A 15,556-nucleotide genomic window follows, 5' to 3' on the forward strand; every position below is an offset into this window, starting at 1 on the left:
TGACCAATCATCAATCAACCGATCACTGAATCAATTGGGCCAACCATGAATCTATTAGTTAATAAAACAGTTAATCCGTCAATCAATTAATCAATCAATTAATCAATCAATCAATCAATCAGGTTGGTCGGTTGTTCAGTCGATAAATTAGTACATAACAATACTTACATCACCAACAAAGTATCGATGTTCCTTTGGACATTCTAAAAAGAAAAAGAGAAACTTCTGAACAAAGTCTTGTGCCAGAGTGAGTCTACCAATATCTGCGAAAATATGAATTTGCTACAGAGCGATAAAATGACCGAAAGTAAACAAGCAGATTGACATTGAGAGAACGTCGGGCATTCATCATCATACTGGTAGACTAGGAGTAAAAATCCTATCTGATAGATGACTCTCATTTACATTTAGGACACATTATTTGACCCACATGTATACCAAAATAACTCCACATCACCTGCCTACTCTCTGGAACTTCGCTTAATAGCGATTGAATGACCACTTAAGTATGGGGTAAGATACTTACCATACCACTGACCATTCTGCTCTGTCATGGCCGATCGAGTTTCTTCAAAATTGTCTTCTGGCATTGTCGGGAGAAAAGAATTCTGCAGAATGAAAGGCGAGAAAAATCTGTCCAGCTGTAACACAGCTTGTGGCAAGGGGAAAACTCTATTATCTCCTTTCCATGTCTTTTTGTTTGGAACACAAAAAATTGACGTTTGGGTTTGTATGAAAGATGAAAGAAGACTTTCAACTTACGATCATTTCACTCGGAGCAAGAACAATCTCCCTTAAAGGGTTCAGCAACTCATCAAAACCAATGCAGCGAAATACGGAGGTCAGGTGCAACAGGATTTCGGGTAGAGCCTTTTCTGTCACGCTCTGAGTCTCTTGGTCAGCAAGGAATGGGAACTCTAAGTTCTGAGAATTCCTGAAGAGATTCCTGATCAAACGTTGTGCCTGCATGTTTAATAAGACGAATGTTTCAGAATTGGTGGGAACTCATTTATACGGAACCAAAGTATCGTGAACATCACGAATAGTACCACTTCGTTCATTGTAACATTTAAGGTTATCAAGAAAATATAGCAGGTGAGGTTAGAGGCCTGGTCTAGACCTTTGGATATATTTATTTTACAAAGGATATTTACCTGGACTCCTTCGACCAAAGGTATGTCTATCGGAAATTAGGGCTAACTTGAATTTGTTGTTCTGAGTGAAAGCGTTTTACTGTAGTAATTTAGTATTATCAACTGAGTCGAAAACGTAAATTGGCCACCGTATAGCGTTTAAAGGCTGAAGTTTCGAGCGTTAGCCCATCGTCAGGGCGATTAACTGTAGTTGCTCTGCCGGTACTGTCAAGCCGGTAATGTCAAGCCCCGAACCGAATACCATCCCATGAATACCACCCGAAAGAATTTCAAAACTATGTGGTATGTAGTAATCAGCCCATCAGAACATGATCCATAGGTCAACTTACATTCGGGGATATCACGCTGCGCCTACTAAGAAGGACGTCTCTTAACACAGTAGCACATTTCTGATGGAAATAAAAATAATTGTCGTAAACAGCGCATGCATGAAATAAACTTCAAGGACACACTTTTATTAAATCATATTGAAAAACTAATACTGCTATTTTATATGGTGCTTTTCATACCTGCTGAATAAAAATCAAGGTTATTTCTTACTTCTTGATGAAAATGCTGGTCTTTGGTCGACGCTTTTTGCGGTAAGGTTGTCTCCCGATACAAAGCTAGAAGTAATACGATGTCCTTGGCCGCAGGTTGCCCTGGCACCTCATGTAATGCCTAACAATACACAGGATTGTGAGATAGTTAACTGTTTATTGTTAAAGAAAAAACACATAAAAAAAAGCGAAAGTTAAACAAAGTTTTATGCATTCCTTTTTTTTTTCCTCTTTCAGATGAAATTCCAGCGCTATCCCATTCTATCCTTAGCATCCGAACCTTTTCTTTGACTGTTCTATCCTAACCTCCTCAGCCTCTATTTCATAAGGCGATCTACTTTAGCTAAGTTCTCGGAGATCAATTCAGAGAGTATTCGCTAAGAGCTCAAAGAACATGCAAAACCAAAGCATAGGTTCATAAATACAGGCAAACTCAAAGGAATTTTAACATGGTCCATATACAATTATACCTTTAGTGACACGACAAGCTCATCTGTGTCGTCGCTCAATATTGCTCTAGCCATCGCATCTCTTACTTCCCGATACAACTCTCCATACACCAAGAACCTATCCAGATTCACCTCAGTGTCCTGTTTTGATAGGTTATAAGTAAATCCAAGAATGCTTCCTTTAGTGTGTTTCGTATTTAAAACGACAGAATTGTTATGAGAGGAAAGTAGATTGTGGCAGGTCAATATGTGGGAAAATGAAAGAATAAGGAAGGTTGCGAAGAGCATGGGCCAAGAGCATTTTGTTAAAATATAAATAAGTAGGCTCAGTAGGGCGCGGTCACGAACGAATAATGGGTATCTTGTAGAAAAGAAAACGATATAACTGGTCTGCATTTTATTCCTAAATGGATATATGATGGAGAATCTACGATATTCATGTATCTGACACATAAGGCACTAATACACTAATAAAGCACTTTACCTCTCTCCGTTGAAGTTCTACGGGTACGATCCACGCGAATTCTGGGTTTTGAGACACTGTTGAAATGGCACGTCCCCCATACAGTTTGACCAGCTGCTTGAGTAGAAAGAGACCAGGGGACCTAAAACGAACCGACGTGCACAATGCCTGAACAGTCTTGAAAAGGATTTCCATTGCTCCACGCGTGTCACCTCGGCGCCACTTTTCGTAATCGCTACCGCAACTCATATACATGAACTGCGCAGCCATACTTAGAGTGGACCGTGCTTTAGCTATCGCCTCTAGTGATTTAACCTGGATCTCATTATCACTTGTATGGTCTTTCTGTAAGATTTCTAGTGCACCTTGACAAAACATATTAACGGTATTAATGTGCATATGGAGATCGAAGCTGGCACTCATGGCTAACGTACTGTCACAGGAGTTCTGTGGGTTAAAAAAGTGGTTGGAAAAAATTAGAGGTACACCGCAAGAACTAAAAAAATTTTAATCAATGTTTTTAATATTTTAGGGAATTAATAAAAAAATCGTCTCTAAAAATTCTTAGGCTCCATAACCTAGAAGTACCAAGGTGTAGACAAGTTTCCGAAAAGAGTATCATCATCCTATTGTAACGTGCTCGTTTCATTTAAGGATAGACTTTCATGTACCTCCATACACTGCACGGCAAGTAGACAGACATTCAGGAGATGAGGTACTTCTGATGAAAGACCTTGAGCTTCGAAGAGGAAACGTTGGATGTGTGCCTTGGCTAATTTATCACTAAAGGGATATTACAGAAAACATTGTGTTATGAAAGGAACTCTCTACAAAAGAAGAATAGCGAGAACACGATTTGAACCAAAGTGAACATCAACATTTGTAAGTGACTCGAATGAATAGTTCTTTGTTCTCGTTGCCTTTAGAACATTAAACTCATGGAATGTGGCAACGATGAAAAATAGAAAATAAACATTTGGCGATAAAGGCTATTTTCTGTGATAGAATGCGCATTTAAGTTTCAACCAACCAAACTGAAAAAGGTAGTAGTAATGATGAACTACTTAATGAAATCTTCGCTAAAATTTCACCAGCTATAGAGAGCTATTTTGATCTCAAACTCGTCATGCCAATGATGTCTATAATAGCCTATGCAATCTACGGCTGCTAACTCAAAATGAACTGATCTAATTCGTTTGATTGCTACTTTTACGTGATTGGTGATTGTTAAATTGAAGAGTCTTGAAGCGTGTCGGATTGCGTTGCCGAAACAAACCAACTTCCTTAAGTTGAAACTGACTGAATACTTGTATGTTGAGAATGGGCCATATCGAAGGCCGGTTTCAAATGGAAACTGTTAATTAGAGAGGTACACACCTAGAATTGATGAGTTGCTGCAAAAGGAATGATCTCACCATAGGACTACTGTCTGCTCCAAATTCAGGGAAAGGTGAGAATTCCCTAGTTTCAGCAGCAGATTGTGTCGCTGTAACATATCCCATGAGTATTTCAAATACTTCTGGATCCAAATTTCGCACGTCGCCTCCAAAGCAAAAGACGGTAATGATCTCCATCAAGAATGCGTTGCAACATCTAAGGAACTTTGCATACACTTCAGGCTCATCACTTCGAATAAAAGCAATAGCATCAAACCTCCATTAGTAGGCTACACAGTATTAAAGGTCGAAAAACAATACGGAGTGTCCACTCATTCCCCAAAAATTCATTCCAGCAACGTGTGACGACCAAGTACAATTGTTTTAGAGAGACCCGATACTTGAAACGAAGAGAGTTTGAGATTATAAGCAAATGCAATTAACTGTCATCAAAAGGAGACAAAGCGACTTACTCTTGCAGTCGTGCTTTTAAATCCTCTTTACAGCTCATCAAAACTCGTTGCACGATAGTGAGGGACTTGGCCTTTGTGAAATCTGTTCCTTCACCTAGAGCCTATAAAACCATCCGGCTTTAGGTCATACTAAATATCTTCATAACTATTATTAAAGTGAATTGTTTTAGCAAAATTCCAGTGCTAAACAATAGACAAATCGGAAATCAACACATTATAATCAAGAAACAAAATTGAAAATTTCTTGTTTAGCACCTGGAGGTGAGCACATTTAACTATCTAGCGCCGCTATGATCGACGAAAAATCTTTGTTTGGATTCTCTTTTTTTGAACGAACCGTTCTGTAAAAGGTTAAATCAAAGTTACGATTGTAAGCTAGACGTAATTCAGTCGATAATTTCGATACTTTTACTGTTAGTAACGTTTGAAAACGAACTCGTTGCTTTTAGGTACAGCACAATTTTTTAAATTTCCTCCACGGAAACATTTGCAAACCGACAGCTGACAGCAATTTTTTTGCATTCTATTAACTAGCAAGCGCGGTATAACGTCACACAAAAGATCGCCCAACAAATAAGATTGAAGGTATCTCTTTGTTCAGGTATGAAAATATACTAAATACTTTCGTCTGCCTGACTGAACGACACCTCCTATGCGGTTCTAACTTGCTTCCAAAGGCTACCAGGCTTGCGTAAGTTTCAAATTAAATAAGATTTCAGATCTCAGAAATACATATAAAATTTTTTAATCCTCGTGAGGAAGCTCACTTGGAAACCAATGGCGCTATTACTATGAGATTTCCCCTTAATGACTGAAATGCAGTAAATATGTGGACGGTTATCGGCTGAATATGCGACTGTTACCTTCCAAAGTTCCAAAATATGCTGCACATCCGGTAAATCTATTCCACCTTGGGATGGATACATGTGTTCGATAAATATTCTCACCGCACTCAAACGTTGCCACATGGATCTAAAATCGAAGCGTAAAATAATCTCATAATATCATTAATAATAGGTGAGCAAAAATTTCAGCTTGCTCATTGGTTGAGAAGACGTCAATTTTACTCCATACAGTAGTAAAGAAAGTTGAAATTGGGTGCATAAAGTTGAAATCAAATCGATTGACAGGAGAGTCGCGAAAACACAACGAAACAAAATAGCCGACAGGTTTCGAGAAAGTAACAACGTTTCAATTCAGAACAAACACCTAACAAAACACAAAAAACTGGCTACAAGTCGGGAAGTCTTAGGCTTCCAAAACTGACTGCGACGTAGGAACCGAAAGCTCTAACAAAATTCCTTTGAAGTTTACGGAACAGTTCATACGAAAGACGGGGAGTAAATTACGAGCGTGATAGACTTCGTGCATACTATAAAGCGAATTCAGGCGGAGAAAGAGTGCAAACATTCAATTAATCCTGCCAGAAAATTCAAAGGGTCAAAGCAAATTTTTGCGGGAAAACCCCGGAGACTCCAGCAATAACACAAAGGCAAGAGGCCACACCAGTGAACCGTAAACACAACTAAGGGGAAAACATAGTCAAATGTTTGCATGTTTTTTTTCTTTAATTTTTTAAAAGACAACAAATTTGGTTAGCCCTCGCAAAATTTGCTTGTGCTGATTTATCCCAAATTGCACTAAAAATCATGTGATTACCTATACTAATAGCGTATTCCCAGTAACAGCCAACTTTGTCGGTTACAAGTTTTAGATGTGATAGTGGACTGTTTAGAAACGATATAAGCTCAATCCTTTCGTCAGTTTTTTGTGCTGACTTTGTAAAAAGGAAAATCCTTGTGAGGTTTGCAAGTTTGTTCTCAGAGAAGTGCTCTTTTGGGATACACTGGGTTTACTTCATAGGCACTTGGCTTGACATACTGACTAATCAAGCTAAAAATATCTTTTAACTTCCTCAGTCATATTGAGAGAACATGAAAATTTTACTGCAACAACAATTTGTCCTCAGAAATTTAAATCTGCATGTGATCACTTGATATTAATGGGTCATCTACGAATCATCGAACGCGACTTAAGAAAATCTTTCATAGAGGTATTTCTCATTGAAAGTCTGGGAATTTGAAAGAAACAGCACTGTCTTCCCTTTACTCAGTCACAAGTTCGGAGCGACCTCTCATGGAGAAAGTATTTATTGGATAATTTTTTTGAATTTCTATAGAGGTACGTTTACCCCTTGAAAATTATGGCTTACATGTTATTTTTAACGAACCGGCGTTAGTAGTTCCATTACTTTTTCGCGAGAAAAATTAACAATAGCATCGAAACGGTACCTGCACTGCATCAACATTGACTGAGTCCTTTCTCCAACATGTGCCTTGCCTTTGGTTCCACTTTCACCGATCATTTCGTCCACTGGTGTTTTCACTGACATAACCAAGTCACACCAAATTTTTCTCTCCAAGGAGGTCTTAAGATCCTCTCCACAAGGTTCCATACGCTCCAAGCAAATTTGTAGAGCAATAGCATCAACGGTCTTCGAAAAGAAACCAGTATTTATGAGTAGAATATTAAGTATACACTTCAACTCTCGAGAATGTTTCTTGCAGTAGAAGCAAAGTCTACAGGATTGGGAGCCTGTACAACTATTTGTGCCTTGGGACCCCGTACAACTATTTTAGACTTCGCCTAAAATAGTTTTACGGGGCTTGCACTGCCTCAAATTAATTTCGAATTGCCTGAAACAGCAGCAGACCACCTGCACACTGGTAAGAAATACGTAAGCTGAAATGCTCAAATGACCTCTCACTAATGTTCTTTTCAAGATTTGTGCTCACCATTTCGTCTTCATCCCACGAAAACCTATTTTGAAGATCGTTTAAAATTTCAGGTTTGGGTCGAAGTAAGAGCCATAGGCAGTGAATTCGCTTCTGAATACGAGAATGTCCCAAATGAACCAGCGCAAAATCCATGATAAACTTCCCATCTGCAGACTGTCGTGGGGCACAAATCTCTTTGGCAGCAGCTCTGATCGCTCTTTCAACAATCTGTTGGAGGATGAGGATAGGTCCTAAATTCCTGATTGTAGCGATATATTAAATGAACACACACACAAAAAAAACATGACATAGCCATGTCCAAACAAATTTGGGAATACCCTAAACCTTACCCTTCGATAGAGTTTAAGCGAAGGACAAACTATTTTGTGCTGTGATTTAAAAGTATTACTATCGATTACCTCAATCTCCGCGTCATCTTTAGGTTTGTACACCATCTGTGTAAAGTCATGCAAATAACGAGCCACTGAATCTTCGCCGCCTTCTGAGGTGGCCTCAGAAACAATCCGCCTCACGCTTGAAGTGTCCAACAACCTTCGTAAGCATTCGGTAACGGTCTCATAAGAATTTGCTACGAAATGAAAAAAGGATTTGGTTATTTTTATAATACTCCAAGGTATGGGTTTCTACAAGGAACTAATTTCCGCTATTATTATACATTCAACTCACCATCTCTTTTCTGATTGTTCGAGGGCGTATAGTGAATTTTCGAAATCAGCGCCTGGGACGTCATCTTGTTGCAGATTATATATTAATCAAGTCATGTATGACTGCGGAGCATGATTTCTAAGGGTAATCATGTCAAGTTCGCGCCCTTTGTGTTGCTTATTGATTTGTATATTCTTACACGTCTAGAAATAAACCATCAGTTCCCCTTACTGCCGTGACCATTTTTTTCGTTCAATGTATAGTAAAACAATTATTAGACTCGATTTTTGCGATATCCAAAATTATCAAGGTCAAGGTAGCGGTTATCAGCTAAAGCCGAAGGCTTAGGCTGATAATCCCTGCCTCATTCAATAACTGGGACACATGCTTGAATAAAATAAAATGAGAAACAATTCGATTCTTTATTCTATGGATTAAATAAATTCTCAAACCCTTCCCTCTCCTTTAGCAAGGAAGTCTAAACCATGAAGAAATAAATTAGCTGAAAGCGTGGGATACGACACACCACACACACACACACACACACACACGCACGCACACACACACACACACACACACACACACCCACATCCACACACACACGCACACACACGCACACACACACTTCTTTCTTTTCAAGTTATCTCACCTGCGATATTTCTCGCCTCTCGATAGAGCTCATCAATGCGTTCTTTGAGGATCCATGAAAATGGAAACCTGCACTGGAAGACATGCCCTCGATACCCCGATTTTAATACTGGAACCTTGCTGCGGACTACATCCACATCTTCTTCACGTGTCATGAACATTCCATAATTAATAGTAGCGAAGGAACTGTCTTCAAATACGTTTAACCAGAGATTTGAAAGCCAGGGATCTTTGCTGGCAGCCAGCTCAAGGTTTCCGTCGCGATCAACATAGGCGATGACTTCTGCCAGGATAGGAGCCACAACATACTGAAAACGGCGCCAAAGTGCCTTCTTGAAAGTTCCATTTTCGTTTACAGTGCACGCTTTGGCAACGTCTTCAAGCCACCCTTTCCCCTCCTCTGGTGCCCGCTGGTCTTTCACTTTTAGTAGGTCATGAAGTCGTTTAGCAAGAATCATCTCAAAGCGGTTGTCAAGTAGGTCTTCTGCAACAACATGGAATCATAACATCAATCTGAAAGGTGTTAGGGATGAGCCTACAATGAAAAACCTTACTGTACAAAAAATAAAGATGCTTTTACTTGGGATTTACATTTTGCTTCATCTAGATTTAAAAGATAACAGCAAAGAATCCGAATCTTCCTTCCGAATAGTGATTTAATATGCATCGAGTAGCACTTTTAATCCTACATAGGATAAAAGTAAAAAACCGACTTCAATCGACTTCCTCAAATGCACTCTACGTACCTCCATATGAATTTGCAGAGTCTATCACAAACGATGCTCACCGCGCAAATAATTATTTGAGGAGGTAAGAGGAGAAGACCAAATCGTTTAAATAATGGTTCAGTTGTCAACAACTCCTTGTCTAAAGACGTTAACAACTACTTTTCTAACAACTCACCAGCCTTCGTTCTGGAAGGAAGTAGTTTAAGCAGCAGTTCAATTCGTCTAGTTGCCCTTCCAAGTGTCGATTCATCATCCTCAATCTTGCTAGCTGCTATCTGCACGCAACTTGTTAAAACTTGACCAATACTCAAATAGTTTCCTGTCTTATCAATGGCACTCTCGAAAATTTCGCTGATTGAACGGTCCTTCAGTGCTTCAACCGGAGGTATTTCTTCACTTGGAGGGCACAATTCGTCAATGTGGATAGATAACCAATTTTCACCTTGCACACTGACGAAATCTCGACAGCCCCCTGCCACCCTGGGCACTTGTACAATCATTACAATGTGACTGCAATCAGTTGCATCTGGATGCAACACGTCTTCCATTTCCTTACACTCTTCAATGAGCAAATGGCGAGAGCATGCTATCAAATCAAGGATTTGTTCTCCGGAGTCGCACTGAACGATTAACAGGCTTTCCCTGCCTCCCAGCGTGTACCAGAAGTCTCTCCTACGAAACATACATTAAATATTCGAATTTTAAAATGCATTGGCTATTTTAAAAAGTTTCCAATTGAAGAAATCTAGCGAAAATTGAATAACAAGTTTTACCCTATGCAGTTTAAGAATTGCTGTTCGGTTTGAAACTGTTGCAGCGAGGCACACTTCACTGAACTGGGAGGAAGCTGTGCAGCTTTTGCAATGGTAGGAATGTCTCTTTCAGAGAGGAGACGAGAGTGAGTCGATATCTGAAAAGTAATACATCGAACACTAAAAAAGTAAGAGATCATCCTTAAGGCAGATTTCGAAATCACAGGACTGCGAAAAAGAAATACACACGAACTTTGGTGTAATAAACCCTTTTGACCCTTCGGTTATTTGCGACTTTCTCTTTATATGTAATCTCCTTGAGGATTACTGTAAAAGAAAATTCAAGCAAACAAACAAACACAAAATTGTGTGGAAACATTCGCATCCCCTTGCAAAACTTCCCAACAAACATTTATATGACTCGTTAGAAGTTAGAGCGAGGTCTAGGATTCATATAGTTGCATTATAGTAGTAATATTCAGTTAGACTGCTTGTCGCTGTGGGTTATTTACAGTTATGATATATTAGTTAGAAAGTCGAGCTAAAATTTCAGCTGACGAAATTAAATAACGGTAAATCTTTTAGAAGAGAGTTGCTCTTTTCACCTGGGCACGTAGTGGTACTTTAGCCCTTTCACCGTCACTAGACTTGACATCTCCGATAACTTTTTCCAAAAAGTTTGCCAGGCTTGAGTGTTCCTGTTCGCGAAAGTACGTCGTCCATATTCTCTCAGCCTCTGAACTCAGACGTGAAGAACAGAGACGGGTAACAGAGTCGGGAGTCGCACACTGAAGCAATCGCTCCTGACATGTCCTCAGCACCTAAAAAAAAAAATTGTTATGTACTCCCTAAAGGTTACTGTCGACTAAATCTGGTCAAAATTTTCAAAATTTATTTTTTTCACTCTTAAGTTATAGAAGCAGATAATTTTGATTTGCTAGGAAAAAAATTGTAAAATCTTAAAAACAACGCGAGGTAAGACTGAAGAATGTTTTAGGGGAACCTTTACCGAAGAGTGAAAGGTGTCAATCGGAAAGGCATCCAGCAGAGTGTTGACGTTTGCCGTGGGCTTTCGTTCGGGATTTCACATCGCGTCTCGCACTGCACAGCAAAAGGGAATTGCTAGCACACTTCTCAAAACGTTGAAAAATGAGAGTCCGAAAAGAGAAAAGTCTGGTGAGCCCGCTTTTCCTTCTGTTTTTCACGATGAAGTTTTGGATTTCTTTCATTATAAATTCGTTTTTCCTGTTTCGTGAGAGGACCTTTCCCGCAAATTTCAATGGAGTTCTTTATCACAAGAATTGCAAGGAAGTTCGATGTTGCGAATTATTGGTGGGCGGAATGACGGCAATTACACGCTCTTAAATGAGATGCGAAAACTGTGGATTTCTTTGGAGGCCAAAAACTCGAGGTTTCTACTATCAAAGCACCAAAGTGTGTAAGGCTTTTACGAAATTCGAACTATTTTTTTCGTGACGTCCCGGAGCCGAACAACCAAAATATTATCCATTGTCCGACTTCGAAACATATTTTCTTAGGAACCAATAAGAATATCGAAAAAGCCTCACACACTTTGCTAGCCTATCATCTGCTAAATGACCGGCTCTATCTTGTTTGTTTGGAGGTCGGCGGTAACGCGGAGGATGGTAATTTAGTAAATCAAGGCTTGCACGCACTTAAAAAAAGAAAGAACTGTGAAAATTTTTACACATTATCATAATCTATGCTTTATAAGCTTTACATTGTATTTTCCATGGCGCACGTAGGACGATTTTTCCGCAAAGTACCATATTTTGTTGACAGTTACCTTAACGACGGGCCTACGTTTCATGAAATGACTTAGCTTTTGGACATCTTCAGTCTCAGTTCAACTGAATCGTCGATATTTCCAGGTGAATATCACGTAAGCACCTTCATGTAATAATTACATAAGAAATAAACACGATATTCTCTTTATACCCGTCACAATTCCTTTCTCTGGCGATGCGACTTACCTTTTCTTCCCAAGACTCTCTTTCTTCGTCTGAGGGAAATACTCCGTCGCTGTGAAGTTCAGCACAAACTTGCAAAACAACAGCTGGGACGATGTCTTCGTGATAACCAATAAAGGCATCTCCTTTAGAGAATGGTCTTCAAAAAACAAGTGGAACAATGAGGGATGTCAACTTTAGTTAATATCAGCCATATCATTGGACAGGTGGCATCAATGAATGCCTCTTTTGTCTTACCCAGCGTGGTATCGGGAACAACCAAATATTATGGGTTGCCTTTTAAGTAACAATATACTTGTGTACAGTATATTGTGCAAATATGAAATACGCATTAATCTCTACGGTGAAATTTAAGGTCCATGTATATGTCAGTTGCGGCAAGGTCGATCAGAATAGCGAGAGGTAAGGAAAAACACAGTATACATTGGAGACTAAAGCACAAAAAACCTCTTTTTTCCGTGAGGCGGCTGTAAAATATCAGCAAAGTTGTCCACCCAAACTTTTAATTTCCTGGTCACTTCTTTCTGTGGCCAGGTGAGCCCAGATGTCATAACAAGGAAGTGTTTCTCCAAGCGGTTAATCAGAGGGATGGGGAACTTGTTGTAAACCACGTCCTTTTCAGCGATGACGATTAGCCTGTTCAAAATATTGATTGAAAAAGGTTTATTATGAATTACAAGCAGTTGTAACAAATAAGCATCTTTGAAAAGTTGTCGATGAATATATAACTAGTTCTGCAGGAAAACCGTCAAATAAAGTCAGCTTTATATTACTCTTAAATTGTAGAGCTTTTAAAAGAGTAAAACCAATTAAAAGTTTCAAGTTATGTCGAAGTGGTGCCTTGCCTTTGGCGAAGTCCTTCAAAGTTGCTCAGCAGACATTTTGTAATGCGATCGGTAAAGGTTCAAGTAACAAGCTCAGTGCTTAAAGTTGCAGGTTTATAAAGTGGTGATGTCCTTCACTAATAAACTGTAAATCAAACTCTAGTCGATAATTTGCATGTCGGTAGTAGACCCCAAGAGAATCCGTTTTACCTGAAGTCTTTGTGAACGCGGCATTTGACTCGATTATTCCCAAGCCCAAGATCCACATACTTTTCTCCTCCAAAGAACACGTAATACTGAAGAGATAAAGTTGGTGTCAAATGACAAACAAAGTTAATGAAAATGAAAAAACCGAAGATATCCCTAAAATTAACAGTGCGTTGTGCATATAGACTCCCACATCCTAATGTACAGGAATTTGTACGGTGTCAGTTTAATCGTGACTGACCTGATTTAGGGCGTCGTAGAGACTCTCATAGAGGTTTTCAAGATTGAGCAAAATCACTGTTCTGCCTGCTTCCATACACATCTTGACACGGTTGATGTTGCGGCAAACCTGTGCAAAGTATACCGACGTAATCACACCTCAACAAGGGGAAGAGGGTTATTACAGTTATTCCTTATTGTCAATCATAATGAAGACATTGGAAAAGCGCAATATTAATTGCTCTTTTAAACCAAACTGTTGTTGAGCAACTGACTATCAGCCGTATTTTTTGTTTTGTTTTTGCTTTTGTTTTTAATATGGCGCTTTCAGAAAGTTTTCATAAGAATTTCAGTGTTGCAATCTCTAAATTTTATTTGAAATCTAAAGTATATATCTTACATTCGTCTTGGGCCAATCAGTAACTGATAAATATGCAAATAATTTCTACCTGGGTGAACAACTGATCTTTTGGAAAACCACTGCCAAAGATGACATATGGATCTTCTTTATCTTTTTGCTCTAACAAGAGCTGTTTTACTCTTGGAAGGGCGGCAAAGTTTTCAGTCATGATAAGCAAATATCGTCCTTGTCTGCGAAACAGGAAAGCAAGAAAATTAACAAAAATCATGACTAGCGATTACTCATTTGTTTTCCTTGAATACATATAAGGTCACTTCTAAATGGGGCAGATTATTGAAGAAACATGGAGTAACTAATAATCACATGCATTTTCAATCATAAGAGCCTGCATCCATGCCCGTCGGAAATACTAAATAATAACAATAAATAATAAATAACAAACAATATAATAACACTGAATAATACAGACAAGTTCTTTATGTATTTCTACTTGTGAAGTGCGGTATCGAGACCTACCCCATCATGCTCTTCCGGTTCAGGCTTTCCCAGATAAGGTCTAGAGACTCATCTTTCATGAATTCCTCTTCAACCTGTAAACGAGGGGTCCATTCCAATGGTAAGGAAAACGCACGCACGATAAATTCGACTATTAAACAACTCTCACCAAAATAAATTATTCTGAAGGCTACTGGGATAAAGCTTTGGTAGAAAGTCTAAAGGTTAACACATACTCGGCGACTGGTCAAAGCATCAGGTCCTTTACTCAGGCCTGAACTTCATATCTGTTTGAACACCATAAAAATGTGATGCTACGGAGTAAAAATAATTTAGAGAGGCTACCCCTTTTGATAAAGTCTACTGTTTAAATTAACTATTCAATCAGTCTACTATGTGGAATGTAAATTGAAACCATTTTTGTACAAACACTTAAACTGCGAGATCTGTGAAACCGAACATAACCAAGAAATTATTTGAAAAGAGATCACAACGACACTTCGCATCTCATTCTTTAGTCGCATGGCGGTGCACACGAATGTGTGTAATGACCATAAAAATTATAAACACTGGACGTTATCCAAGAACACCCTCACACAACAGTTTTTGGAGACTCAATAAATGAAAAAAAAAATCTCTGCAAGGAATCGCTCGAAAATTTGTTTGAGGTACAACTTTTTAATAGTTTTAAAACGAAAGAAAAGTGTTTTTAACCTGTAGATATTCCCCTGGGAAGCCAATATTTTCCATGAGAATTTTAACAGGGTTAAAATCTCCTTCGACCTCCATCAAGCCACTGAAGTTTCTCTTAATGGCGCGTTCGAGCTCTTTCCAGTTTGGTCGACGTTTCTCTTCCTTAGCAATGGAGACGATCATCTTTACAAGACTGAGTCAAACACAAGAAAAGAAAACTTACCGTAAATTTCTTAATAAATTGATCAATGAAACAGCTGCAATCAACGCAAACCTGTAGAAATCTCGAAGTCCAAAAAATTCGTCCTTTTTTCCTTCTTTTAGTTTCTCCAATCTTTTCTGTCTGTCGTAGAGCTCTTTGTAGCCACAGACCAACGGATTTATGAGGGGTTCTACATGAGTAACAATGTCCTCATCACTTCCACAAATGCCCCTACAATGAGCAATAGATAAATAAAATCATCGGTGAACCTGAAAAGGATATCATTGTGACTGGAGTTGTATCTTGTAAATCCTGATGTGTTGGTTTGAAAGCGGAGACGAGAATGGATGTTCTCTCTTTCGCTGTTAACTAATATAAACGTCACTCAATTGCCTAGCCTAGGGATAAAACGGGCCAATAGATATTACCTTCTCCTTCTCTTTCGCCTTTCATTTCCCCAAGATGTCTTCGCCTGAGCTCTCCCATCAGTCGAATTAACTTACTTTTACCTTTTTACCTGGGTCACGACTCGCACATGA

The 15,556-nt window shown here is 39.0% G+C and overlaps 1 pseudogene; it reads right to left on the reverse strand.

The window, feature by feature from the left end:
* LOC131797154 (E3 ubiquitin-protein ligase rnf213-alpha-like) overlaps positions 1 to 15,556 on the reverse strand; it is a 53,632-nt pseudogene that overhangs the window by 11,257 nt on the left and 26,819 nt on the right.

The sequence above is a fragment of the Pocillopora verrucosa genome, chromosome 4, assembly GCF_036669915.1.
Source record: "Pocillopora verrucosa isolate sample1 chromosome 4, ASM3666991v2, whole genome shotgun sequence".
Classification (NCBI taxonomy): Eukaryota; Metazoa; Cnidaria; class Anthozoa; order Scleractinia; family Pocilloporidae; genus Pocillopora; species Pocillopora verrucosa.